This window comes from Canis lupus, chromosome 22 (assembly GCF_011100685.1).
Source record: "Canis lupus familiaris isolate Mischka breed German Shepherd chromosome 22, alternate assembly UU_Cfam_GSD_1.0, whole genome shotgun sequence".
Taxonomy (NCBI): Eukaryota; Metazoa; Chordata; class Mammalia; order Carnivora; family Canidae; genus Canis; species Canis lupus.
The window spans coordinates 27856517-27869325 of record NC_049243.1 but is presented as its reverse complement, the minus strand read 5'-3'; the positions used below and the strand labels follow the sequence as shown (position 1 = coordinate 27869325).

Genomic DNA, 12809 nt, shown 5'->3' with positions numbered 1-12809 from the left:
CTGAATTATATAGTCTCCCTTTCCTTTGGAAAGTTCTAAATAGAAGCAGTAAAGTGCCTTCTCAGCCAAAGCTCTTCACTCATCAAAAACTGAGACATTTTTCTTCTAACAGATATGGCATATTTTCCAGGATTATCCACTGTTATATTTTTAAAGAATGTTTCTCTTTTGTTGAAGATATTGTAAGTTTTCTAGTGAGATTTAAGCAATAACTCAGATTTTTCTCAGGTACCATTTTCCACTTCTTATAAAGATTTTCATTGTAAATTAATCTATTACATTAATTTTGATGATTACTATTTAGATGATTTTTTTTCTCATCTTAGCTATAAATATCCAGGGATTTTCTTTCTTTATTTTAATTTTAGGGCAAATGAAGACCTTTTTGTTTTCTTTTTCTTTCTTCTGTCTCTCTCTTTTTGGCTTAAAACAATACACATTTATTCTCTTAAAGTTCTGGAGATCAGAAGTTCAAAAGGAGTCTTATGGGCTAAATCAAGGTGTCAGTGCAGTTGATTCCTTCTGGAGGCTCCAGAGGAGAATCCATTCCTGGCCTTTTCTGTCTTACAAAGGCTATTCTCAGTGCTTGGCTTACGGCCCCACATCACATACCTTTCCCCCTCTGCTTCCCATGTCACCACATTATATCCTTCCATTCTGTGGTGAAATCTCTTTCTGCCTTCCTTTTACAAAGACATTTGTGATTGTACCTCAGGCCCCATTACATAGCCTGGAATCCTCTTCCATCTCAAGATCCTTACTCACATCTGTAAAATCTGCTTTCCCATGGAAGGTAACATTCATTAGGTCCAGGGATTATAACACAGGTCAAAGATCTTTGACTGACTAGTTCTTGAAATAAATAGATAGATAGAACTTATCAGAAATGACCTGAAAAATTATTACAGTCACAAAACATTGTCTATGAATTCTTTAAAGATGCAATTTAAAGTGTTTCACAAATGTTTCTTGTGAAACAAAAAATTAATGTACTAGATTTGTTTACTCCATTACAAAAAATTAACTTTTCTACACATAATATATCTTCAAAAAAAAAAAAGGAAAAAAAAAAGTGAACCATGCACCGTATTACTTAAAAAGTGAATGGAAATTCACAGATCTCCATTTGTACTTCACTAGATTGTATTTAGAATGGGATTTTGATTAAAAACTATGGCTTTTTTTAAGTATGGGAAGATGATTACCAAAGACTGAGCTTCCAAATTAATTTTATTCCTAAATCAGGATTATTTTTAGACACAAAATAATGATTCTTTGAATTTGAATAGTGTGTAATCAACTCACCTCCCTTCCCCCATTAAATCTAATTAACCCTCACAATAGCTTGGTGATGTTGTTAAATATTATGCTTTTCTTTTTCACAGAGGGGGAAATGGAGCACAGAGAATATAGCCATTTGCTTCTACACTGTCTAAAAGCAGGGGCATCCTTCATGGTTTTTCACAGTCGCTAAAGCATATTGTCCCCTGTTAAACCTGGAAAGCTAAGAGAATAATAATGCTGATGCCCATTACACAAAAGGGAAAGGAGAAGCAGGTTCTTTCTTGACTGCACAGAATTGATATTCCTTCTCAGTACAAGGCATACTGTACTAAAGAAACTTTAGAACATACAGAGAATATGAGACGTTCAAGTGAGTAACATCAACTAAGGAATACAGTACAGCATTGCCAGTTAGCATATCCATTTTCTAACAACTGATTTCTCAATGGCTAAATGTGGATTACTGAGTAAATAACAAATATTCTTTCCTTCACGCTTCCTTTCTGAAGTATTGGAGTAATGGTAACTTGTTCCTACATAATTCATAGCATGTTATTTGGTTAGTAAGTTTAAACCACTTTTATCTCCAGAGAAGTAATCCATGAAAAACAAAAAGGATTTTTACTACTAGCCTTGAGAAAATTCAACTTTTATTTATTCAGCAACATTTATTTACAGTCCCTGGCACTGTGAAAAGCACTAGATTAGAAAGATAAATAAAACATGGTTTCTGTCCTCGAGGGGCTCGCTCTCTTGAAGGTGAGGGAGGGGTAGTGTATGCGTGTGTGTGTGTGTGTGTGTGTGTGTGATGTCGCACATATAATACACAATGTTATATAAACAACATATAATACGTAATGAAATGTGGATAATGCACTAAGGAAATATATCAGAGGAAAATGTTATCAATTCTATTTAAGATCAATTCGAGAATGGATAGTGCAGAAGAGAAAAAGTATCAAGAAGGAGAACTTTTAGAAAATCTATCCCAGAGAAGGTTTCTGAGCAAAGACCCAGAATTAGTAGGAAAAGCAGAGGGTTGAGTTATTGCTTCCATTATATATTGAAACTTGTGTTAAAGGACCTGGGACATTTCTAAATTAACTACAGTAGGAACATACATGAATTTAAATCATGTGCTTTATTTGGTCGTAAGTTGGTTAAAATTCCTATTTTATATATATATATATACACTACTTTGAATTTTCCTGAAGTAAATGCTATGCAACTGGTATATGGAAATAAATCAGCTGGCTAGGAAGAAGCCCAGTGACTCACCCAGCATCTACATGTAGTTCAGTGATAAACGCTTGCTTTTTCTTTGTGAAAGATTGGCTCTGGAAATTCAGAAACTTTAAATACTCACGCCAGCAATGGAGATAAAGGGAAAGTGACTGTTTCCCAAAAAGAAGAACTTCCCCCAAAAGAAGTTTGGGATAATTTAGAATTATAAGATAAATTCGACACTAGCTTGGCTCTGGTTTGAGTTAGATCTGCAAACACTGTATGTGAGTGATGCTGGATGATTTTGTAAAGTTGGGTTAGCAAATGCTCCAATCAGTTAAAAGAACATTGTTCATTAGAAAAGCAATAAAGCTTCACTAAAACATGAAAAGATTTGAACTTATAAGTTATGCATAGGAAATGCATGACAATTGGTAGGTTATAAATGTCAGTGGCTGTGGTTGAGCTATGAAACCAGTGTTTATTATTGAGTAAAGACAGTTTAAAATTTTAAGTAGTGTTTTCCTTTGCATAATGTTAATATGAGAGGATGCATCCACTGGCCTCATTCCTATGGCAGCATTTCTTCTCTCTGGAACTGAAGTAATCTGTGGAAAAGAAAGTCTGTTCAAGGCAAACAAACCTGCTTGAATGGAAAGAAAATGTGGTAACAAATGTACATCCAGGGAGGAGATGAAAGCACCAGGATGTAATGGGTACAGTGACAGATGTTAGGATCGAGCCAGGTTTGCTGTAACTATCTGCTAACTTCCAGGGATTAAAGAATGTCAATAAGAACTTCATGACAGATATGTTAGCACCCTTGTAAAGAACATGAGATCATTGTACAACTCATTTAATATTCAATTAATCAAAGATAGCAATCCAGCTGGACATAAACTCCGTCCCTTAGAATGGCTCTCCCCTCCCTGCCACCCACTATAGTAATATTTGTCGATTTGAAGATTGATGAAGCCTATGAGGTTCAGCGTGTGAATTTCATTCTCTTTCATGGGCACATCTGTCTGTTTCCTTCACCACTGATCCTAGGCAGAGGTAATCATACCTTCCTTTCTCCAATAACTATAAAGACCTTTTTTAGAGTAGAGCATTTACCACTCTTTCTCGCATGTAATAATGCAGGAAAAACTATTTTGTTCCATTGGGGGGAAGTGCGACCGGTTTATTAGAGAGTTGAATGTGCAGATAGATTTACTTTCTTTACAGATCTTTTGGTATGAAGCTATTATATTCTGCTATCAGTCCGCAGAGAGTGGCTGTTTCCATGTGCATCCCTCTGTATTTTTATTCTCAAAAATGTAATAGACATCTGGAACCTGTGTTTGGTGTGTATGTGTAGGTTGGAGCAGGACAGGGAGAGATGTAGTGGGAAATGTCTCTGAAGTTGATTTAAGGCTCCAGAAATGTCCTGGATCAGTGTTCCAAAGACATATTCATTGGTATATGCTCATTTTTAGCTTTTCACCCTTCTTCTCTTCTTGTCACTCCAGCCTTGACCCTGCTATTTTCCTAAAGTTTTAGAAGACTTGGGTTTATATTGTTCTTTGGTGATCATCATGGCGGTGGTTATGCTGTGCGCCCACACCATCCATCGAGGGCTCTTATGCAAGAGTGGCAGTGGACATTACGTAATAGAGATTTTTATGGGCTATTTATATAGTGGCATAGAAAATAAAGTATTATTAACAGGAATTATCAGCAAATAGAAGTAATTTGTTCTAACCAGTTGGATGCTGTTACCACCCGTCTCAATTATGGTTTATTTCTTACCAACATGCCTGAGATGTTATATAGCTGTATACACCAAGAGGCTCCAGTTTTAATAGTGTAACTATGCAAATTATGACACATTCTGAATGTGAATCACATTTCATATTTGGATATGACAAAGTTCCATGTCACAAATTTTTGTAGATAGTAGAAAAGAAACTTTGCACTGCGATGTTTTATTGTTGGCTGTATAGTGCTACAACGAACTCATATTTAAATGCATAGTTGCAAAAGTTAGATGTGATTTCACAGAATCTTTCTGAAAGATAACTAGTATGTATCTTTGTCATAAAAATAAGAACACTTCTTGTTTAAAACTTTTGCCTTCACAGAGGAAGGCACTGGAATTGTCAATACTGGAAACCTGTCAGAAAGCTGATGGAGAACTTAGTCCTTGAGGGAGGGGCAGAGCATTTCCAAATGTAGGAATCGATTTCGGAGCTGAAGGAAATGTAAACATCATCAAGTTTAGTTCACTGTCTCACTTTCCACATGTAGAAGTAGAGGCCCAAAGATAGCACGATAACATGTCAGAGATGGGCATAAACTCAGGTCTCTACAAACCTGTCCAGTCGTTTTTCTGCTGCCGTAACAGTTGCTACCTATGGGTAGAGCTAATGATTAAGTAAGGTAGGTACTTAATTCATTACCAGTTAAGCAGAAGGTTTTCTCTGGGAAATTCTCGTAACCCTGGTGTGATTCTGGGAGAGAAGGAAAATATAAGAATGGCCCTAATGAAGACATCATAGCCCACTCCCAACAGATGGCAGTTGCTCTTTGCCAGAGTGCTTACTCAGCATCCTATAGATCCTTGCATGCTCATTATTTATAGATAATATTGATTATGTTATTTAATTACCAGAGCATTCCACCGCTTTGCTTCTTGGTTTACAGAGCAAAAATTATCATAATATGTACGGACATTAATATGTGTAAATTGTAGTTTCCAGAATGGCCTGCCAGGCCTCATGGGTTTTTTTAATCCATACTTGTTGGCAAATAAGTAATAGCACATTGCCTTTAGATTAGTTTGGAAGCTTGCTCTCTCCAGTGTTTGATAACAGATTCGGAGAATGGGCCATAGTTCACGTAATCGTGAACCAGTTTGCAAGTACCCTGTATTCATACTGAATTACAATGAAAAGAAGTGCCTCCAGGGTGTTGCTACATTTTAATTCCCTCCAAATTCACATCTTTTGATATGTTATAATCCAGTTTCAGCTGTTAAATTCTGTAATTACTTCCACCACCTCCTCATAACTTGGTAACAATTATGTGTACTTTGAACTTGTATATTGTTTTTCAGGTTGACCTTATTAAGGACCTTTGGTCTAATTTTCCTGAATTCTCCATTACCCAGAATTTCAGCAAGAAACCTCATGATAAAAGTGTTTCACATTCCTGTTAGTATCAGCTGGTTTTTGTCTCTAGTATTGCTTCAGTCACAATAGAGATGGTTTGGGGGAAAAAATTAAAGAAGGTTATTTTCTGCAATTATTTTCTTAATTATAGAAAAATTAGGACTATAAGATCATGCTGAGCCATAAAGGTCACCGCTTCTGAGACATTTTTCTATTAAAGTCCAAGAGGAGTTTGTTTTTCCTGGCTTGCTACTCAGAAGCACATTAGTGTCTTATTGAAAACCTGATGGAAGAACCTATAATGCCTGTCTTTGGACTCTATTGATTCCCGGGATCTTCCTAGCACCGTAGTCGAGGTGTGCCACTATCATGTAATAAAACATTTCTGTTTTATTAACTAATTTTATTTTTTTGTTTTTATTTTTTTTAAGATTTTATTTATTTATTCACGAGAGACATAGAGAGAGAGACAGAGACACAGGCAGAGGGAGAAGCAGGCTCCATGCAGGGAGCCCGATGTGGGACTCAATCCCGGGACCACAGGATCACACCCTGAGCCAAAGGCAGACACTCAACCACTGAGCCACCCAGGCACCCCTTTTTTTATTTTTCTTAACAATTTTTTTTTTTTAATTTAAGTAATCTCTACCCCCAGCGTGGGACTTGAACTCACAACTCAGAGATCATGAGTCACATGCTCCACCAACTGAGCCAGCCCGGTGCCCCTTATTATCTAATTTTAGCATAACCAAGGAATATTAGTTCAGTATTCAAAAGGACTTGTTCGGAAAATCCAAAAATTCATGGAGACTGAACAACACACTTCTAAATAACACATGGGGTCACAGAAGATCACTTAAAAGAAATTTAAAAATATTCTTAAGTCAATGAAAATGAGGACACAACTTACCAAAATGTGTGAAATGCATCAAAAGCAGTGCTTAGAAGGAAATTTGTAGCATCAAATCTATTTATTAGAAAATAAGAAAGATCCCAAATCAGTAATCTAATCTAAGGTTCCATGTTAGGAAACCAGAAAAAGAAGTGCAAATTATATCCAAAGTAAGCTAAAGTAAAATAAAAAAGTGAATTGTTTATAATTCTGGGATTTATAATATTTTTCAGATAATTGTTATCTTTTTAGGCTGGTTAAGGATATTTCAAATTACACAATCTGAAATCACGAGTTACTTTGGGGAAGCTACTTAAACCATAGCTTTTTATAGAGTTTTAAATTGTACAGTGTGCATTATTCTCTATCACATTCTCCTCCCTGTTAAACCTGTTCAGAAGTAGGACTTTAAAATAATGATGTGTTATAAGGAAACATGAAGAACAAGGGTATGCAGCAGTCATTAATGAATAACACAGAGTAAAACTGTGTTCCAGTATGAAAAAATGTGTGTCTCTGACAGTACCAGTACAAACCATGTTTAATTAATATATCAAATTAAAATGAAGAAAGACCTTATTTTATATAATTGTAAGTTCACGTTCCACATATTTATGGAGAAATCTCCATATCTAGAAAAGTCACATTCTTTTTCAGTCATTCATAGTATTTTTCAGTGAATTTATTTGGAATGAAACATTGGCTAATCATAGTTGTCTTCTAAATAGATATTTGAAAGATGTAATGACTAATATTGGGACCCAATCAAAAATCCTACTGTATTCTCGAGTGCTAGGAATACTGCAGGATGATAGATCTTAAGGGGCTATCCCTGTGAGAATGCTGGATGTGTCAGTACTATTTTGATCTTCATTTATCAGTCATATTTGCAATATCATCTTTCTAGCTGTGGAGATTTCTTTGTACATGGACAGTGAAGTAACACTTTCAAAATTAAATATATTCTCACCGTATTATGATTTTTCTCAGCTGACTATTAGATTTTCATAAAGTTTCCTAGTCATTTCCTTAAAATTAGCTATTTATTATGTTTCTTAGTACAGCACTGGTTATGTAAGGGAGGATCAATAACCTCATAATTAATATATTCTAATCAGTTTTAAGAGAGCAATAGATAGTATGTGATACATTTATCCAAAAAGTTAATATCTGCCGAGAGCATACCAGTTTTAGTCACACCTGTTCCATTAGGCCCACAGTTAAGCAGGAGCTAGAGGAGGGTACCTGAGTGCCTCAGTCCTCTAACTGTGGACTCTTGATTTTGGCTCCTCTTGTTTTTAGCTCAGGTCATGATCTCCAGGGCATGTGATGGAGCCCCGCCTCCAGCTCCATGCTCAGCAGGGAGTCAGCTTGGGATTCTCTCCCTTTCCCTCTGCCCCTCCGTCTGCTCACCCTCTAAATTAATTAACTAATTAAAATGAAATAAAATAATAAATCAATCTTAAAAATAAATAGGGAGCTGAAGGGCTCCAGACTCTGTTGGAACCCACTGTCTACTGGTAGCCATTGCCTTTGTCTGAATTTTCAGTCACCTTAGTCTCCTTTATCAGGTGAGGTTCTTTTGTCAGAAGTAATGGAAAGTGACTGAGTCTGGCCAACTTGATCAAAAAGGTAACTTTATAGAAAAGGACATGAGGTGGGTTATGAATCAGTGGAGCTGGGCCCCAGGAGACACAGGAAGCAGGACAGCACCCAGGGTCCTGGAATGGGATTCAATAAGCAGGTGTAGGCCTAAAGGGACTCAGCTCCAGCTCCTTGATGTCCTCTTCCAAACCACAACAGAGTGAGGCAGAGTCTGATCGGCCCCAGCCCAATTCAGGTTCCCAGCCCATGGCCAAGAGAGAAAGGGTGCCTTGGTCAACAGTCCCACTAAGATCACATGTAATGAGTTTCCCAGAGGAGGAGGCCATGCTGGTACCAATCAGTGGTAAGAAGACCACACTTCATAAACAAGCACCATAGACTCAGCCTGTGATTCAGTGAACTAGAAGCTGCCATGCAAGGTAGTTAATGAACTTCAATGTTATTTTGTGGAGCCTACCTTTTCTTGTATTTTGGATGGTGCCGATAATCTGCAATTGTAACTAGAGTAAGTGGCTTGTCTCAGATCTTGTTAACAATTATTGAACGGTTACAAGAAGTTATAAGAACAATGGTTAGTCAAAATAGACTCCCATTTTCCTTAAAACTTTTAGTTTTTTAGCCTAATCCCCCCCTAAACCATCCATTTTCTCTGAAATCCTACTTCGAATTGTGTATTTTAAAATGTAGCCTTTAAAACCAAACACACATAGTTATTGTAATAAGATACATAAAACAGAAGAACCTCCCATGGAACGAGTAAAGCTTGAGTCAACAAGCTTGGGTTCTGGTATAAATGTGTCACTTAAACTAAATTAGTCTTTATGCTTCTTGCACTTCAGTATTTCTATTAAATGAATGCGTGGTGTCTGACCCAAACTGTTCAAATTAGATCTTGGGAAGAAAGTGCTAAAGAGGTAATACTCTTCTTGGTATCACCTTGTGTTTCATAAACCCTAAGTATTTAGCCCATAGCCACATGTCAGCTTTACTTAAAAGGAATCTTTACTACCACCTGCGTGAATCTCTGATATGCCTAGCATCTGTTAGAGCTTCAAATGAAGCTGTAGTTGACTTCAGCTTTCTTGAGTCCTTCTTAATATAATTTTAGAACCCGGAGTAGATGAGTATCTGTGGGTAAGACCATGCTCCAGAAAGGGCACACATTACATCTAAGTAGACATTATAGCTTTTTAGGATATAGATGGAGCCAGTTTACCCTAGTTCCTATGAAGGCCATATAAACAGAAGGGTAACTCTGTATGTCACCGATTTTGTGTGATCATTAAATCTTTTCTCCTCATCCTGTACTATATTTGGACTGCCTTCACAAATGGATATAGCAAATTACATCCTTTAGAAAAGCACTGATTTAAAATCACCCATCAAATTAAATTAACATTATTGTAAAATTGAAATCCCTCCAGTTCCTTCAGTTTTCCCATTCCTCTCCTCTTGGCCTTTTTTTCCCTCAGAAGACTCTAAAGGAGAACACTGCTTTTCCTTGGGGTTTGCTGTTAGGTACGGAAAAAGAAAATCGCTTTCTATTATTTTTCACTTTAGACCTGAATTATTTTGTACTCTTTGAAGAACCCTGTGGCTTAGCTGCAAGAACGGACTGATTTCTTACAGTGAAAGTAGCTTACAGTAATCCTCCCCAAAGTTTACAGGCTGTGAAGTATTTATTTGGGGAAGGGAAGGAAGTGTGGAATTAGAGTGGAGGCAGGGAACAAAGGCCAAAGAGGACCATGTTGAGAGCAGAAGGAGATTGCTGCCACCTAGAGGCAGAAGTTGGTAAATTCTCAGACTGCTGTGAACACTCCAGATCTGGAGAGTAGACGTTGATGTCAAAGTATCATAAAACCGAAATGCAGCCCCTTGGTTCAGTCCTCACCCCTAAGTGGGACTAGACTCATTCTATCCCCTTCCCTGTTGGCCGTGTGCCAGTGTTTCCTATGAAATATTGCTGACCCTAGTGGGTTTTTCTACTTCTGCAGACAGTATAACCTTGTTTTCGATCATAAAAACTTATGTGAAGTCATCAGAAATCTTTCTCCTGTACCATACGATCTCAGTTATTTGAGAGAGTCTTCATTACCCTCCCTAATAGAGAATATATTTTCCATAATCCACACCATCTCTTTCTAATAGTATACCAAGAGTTCCTGGAAGGCTACCTTTGCATTGAATCATGTGGTTGGTGCTCTCCTGTCTCTCAGAGAAGTGCAGGTAGGAGAGAAATCTTTGAGATGAGAGCAGAGAGTCCCAGGGATACCATTCAGAGGAAGGGATCCTGAGACTCACCTAAGTGAAGCTGAAACCTAAAACGAACACAGCACCAGTCTCAAAAATAATAGGCAGATTGGCTCATTTTCATTTTGGGTATAAGGAACTGACTCTACATAGCACTGATGTTTTTAAAAATTAGGTTGCGATGACATTTTTAATAGAAAAGCCTCCCTCGTAAAGAAGCCTAGACAGCCAGAAATGTTGGGCTGCCACATTTGGCCTGCGATTCCTCTTTTCAGGCCTGCCATAGAGCACAACCCCAGCAGGCACTATGTGCAAATGTCAGCTGTGTGAAGGGTGCCTCCTGTAGTACGAAAGAAACACAAAATTGGCATGGCGAAGCGAGAAAATAGGAAGAGAATATGTCTGTGAGTTTACATGTCTGCCCTCTCTCCCCTCCTGAATGGGAGACTTGATTGAATGTGGTTGATGATTGTGATGATGGTTTTCAGGGGAAAAGGACTTCCAGAAAATACCAGAACATACTGGCAATACCTTTTAGAAAATGAGGATAGCAATCAGAGTGTTCCTTGTTTATTTTAAATCCTACTGCTGCCTTAGCACACATTAACTGAATCTGTTCTCTGCTTAGCTGCCTTGTGGGCTTGCCATCTTTGCTCTTTCTCTTAGCCCGTACTCAATTTTAAGCTGCAATTTGAGTATTTACATTCTATATCACTTTCACAAACCTGAACACTTGAAATTGCCAGAAATTATTTTTTACTCAGTAGCATCATCACTTTGCCAGAGTATTTGTGTTCGTTCATTTGTTCCCTCATTCTGTAAAATCATGGCACCCACAATGATCTGGCCACTCGTCTGCATTCTGAGGATGCTGTATTTAAAAAGATAAACAGGGCCTCTGCCCTTCTAGAGCTTAGCATGTAGTAGAGTGAAATAGACAACCAACAGATGTTTGGTAGTGATGAGTACCCTGATGAAAGTTTAACAGAGAGATGAGTGGAGATGACTGGGATGCCATCTGATAGGCTTGGTCAGAAAGAAGCCTCTTGAGAGGAGGTGACACAGACGCTGGGAGCTGGATGAGAGGGAGCCAGCTGTATGAAGATCTTGGGGAAATTATTCCACGTGCTAGAAACAAAGGCCATAGGATGGGAACGAATTTGGAACATTCAGGGAACATACCAGAGTGAGTGAGGGTTGGGCGTAACAAATAAGGTCAGAGAAGTTGGCTGGGACAGAAGCACATGGTCTACAGTCTAGGTGTCATGAGAGCTATAGGAGGAGAATGAAATGATCACATACGTATTTTCAAGGCTCACTCTGGCTGTTCTGGGGAGTAAGGGTTACAAGAGTAGAAGCAGGGGCATGAGTAAAGGGCCTGGGGCAGTGAGTGGTTGAGGAGAAAGGATGGTGATTTAGAGTGGTATCACTGGAGAAAGAGAGATGAAATTAGCTTATGTTTTGAAGACCGTGTCAGCAGCTTATTGCTTATGGAAGAAAATGAAGAAAAGAGAAGAATCAGGGGCACCACCTAGTTTTTGTCTGAGCAAGTTGTCCTTGTTGCCACGAGCTTAGAGAAGAAGGCAAGTCTGTAGGTACAGATTGGGGCACCATTGGCTTCGGAATGATATTTCCTAAGGGGGAGCATGTGTATGTCTGTATTTGATGCTGAGGGACAGAAAAGTTTTTGAGATGAGGAAAATCTGTAGTTAAAAATTTTGCAAAGTATCAGTTGGTGGTTCTAAAGTGGAGTGGTTGAGCTCCAGGTACCCACAGGTAAATCAGACGGAAGCTGTAGCAATGCACCTACTGCAGCCTGCGTGCGTCCTCATGGTGCAAACAGTGAGGTTTTCAATCATTTCTTGGCCCCGCCTCTGCATACTGGCAACTGGCAACGGCCCATCCTAAAAATGCCACCTACCCCAGTATTTGTCCTGCCCAGAGCTGCTTGGTGAGACATCCAATCTCAGCTGAATAAATAGTTCTTGATACACGAAGGCATCTTTTTGCAAAACACCAAGTCCCCTGACTTCTTAAGACCAGGACTAGAATAAGCATCTATTTGTTCATATTCTCCGGGTCCAGTTTTCTTCAAAAACTTCATTTTTCAACCAAGCCAGAAGCCTCATAGTAACTCCCACTCTGTCAAAACCAAAATCCATTTGATTACCCAAACCAACATTGTTCCCCCTAAATACTTCTCGCCAATGTTGGCTCTTCATCCCCCATGCCCTCGGCATCTTTTGCCTGAACTATTAACCTACACGCCTAACTGATCTCTTTGGATTCAGATCCCTTTCTGGCGCTGCGCGCATCCAGTCCTTGCCATGCCTGCAGTGATCTCTGTAAAATGCAAGGGGGGTGCTCTTCTCTTTGTAATCCTACCAGATCTTGCTGTTGTT

The 12809-nt window shown here is 38.4% G+C and overlaps 1 protein-coding gene across 12 annotated transcripts in view; it reads left to right on the top strand.

The window, feature by feature from the left end:
* Positions 1 to 12809, top strand: part of KLF12 (Kruppel like factor 12) — a 591277-nt gene that overhangs the window by 516378 nt on the left and 62090 nt on the right. The window lies entirely within an intron of this gene.